Here is a 1448-nt window from a genome sequence, read left to right as displayed (position 1 = left end):
TACTGAGTATTTACCCAAAAAATACAAAAACACTAATTCAAAGGGATACATACACCCCAGTGTTTATAGCAGCATTATTTACAATAGCCAAATTATGGCAGAAGCCCAAGTGCCCATTGATAGATGAATGGATAAAGAAGATGTGGTACACACACACACACACACACACACACACACACACACACACAGAGGAATATTATTCAGCCATAAAAAAGAATGAAATCTTGCCATTTGCAAAGACATGGATGGAACTAAAACATATTATGCTAAGCAAAATAAGTCACTCAGAGAAAGACAAATACCGTATGATTTCACTCATGTGTGGAATTTAAGAAACAAATGAGCAAAGGGAAAAAAGAGACAAATCAAGAAATAGACTCTTAATAGAGAACAAACTAATGGGTACAAGAAGGGAGATGGATGTGGGATGGATGAAATAGGAGATGGGGATTAAGGAGTACACTTGTTGTGTTGAGCACTGGGTGATGTATGGAACTGTTGAATCACTATACCATACAACTGAAACTAATAAAACACTGTATATTAACATATTGGAATTAAAATTTAAAAAATAATGACAAAAAAAAAACCATTCTGAAAGCATAAAGGGAAAATGACACATTGAATATGGACCACAAATTTCTCATCAATAGCCCTGGAGGCCAAAAAGCAGTGGAACATCTTTAAACGATGAAGGACAAGAACTGTCAACTAAGAGCTCTACACCTACCAGAAGTCCCTTTCAGGAGTTAAAGTGAAATAAAAGTATTCTCAGATAAAGAAAAACTGAGAGGATTGGAGTCAGAAGTTCTGCTCTACCAGAAATGCTGAAGCGAAATTCTTCAGGTAGAGGGAAAAGATTCCAGAGACATGCATGGGTCTTTAAGAATGCAGCAAGAGTAAACAGAAATTGGGGCACCTGGGTGACTCAGTCGGTTAAACATCTGCCTTCAGCTCAGGTCATGATCCCAGGATCCTGGGATAGAGTCCCATATCGAGCCCCTGCATCCGGCTCCCTGCTCAGTGGGGAGTTAGTTTCTCCCTCTCCCTGCTGCCCCTCCCCCTCCCTTTTCCTCCCGTCCCTCTCTCCCCCTCCTTCTACCCCTCCTCCTCCCTCTGCTCATGCTCTCTCTCTCTCTCTCTCTCTCAAATAAATAAATAAAATCTTTTTTAAAAAAAGAACAAACAAATGATGATTAGGATAAAAATAAAGGACTGCTTTTCCTCTTAAGTTTTTAAAATAGAGATATGACTGTTGAGAATAAAAAATGATAACGTTGGCTGATAGGGGTTTAACTGTATATTAGTGTGATACATATGATAACCATGATATAAAGGTCAGTGGGAAATGTGCTGTCCAATGACCAATATAACTGCAAGGTTTCTACATTTTACCTGATGTCGTACAATACTGCAGTATTAACTCCAAGTGGGGTAGGGAGGCATAT

The sequence above is a fragment of the Halichoerus grypus genome, chromosome 3 (genome assembly GCF_964656455.1).
Source record: "Halichoerus grypus chromosome 3, mHalGry1.hap1.1, whole genome shotgun sequence".
Classification (NCBI taxonomy): domain Eukaryota; kingdom Metazoa; phylum Chordata; class Mammalia; order Carnivora; family Phocidae; genus Halichoerus; species Halichoerus grypus.
Note: the sequence above shows the minus strand (reverse complement) of the source record.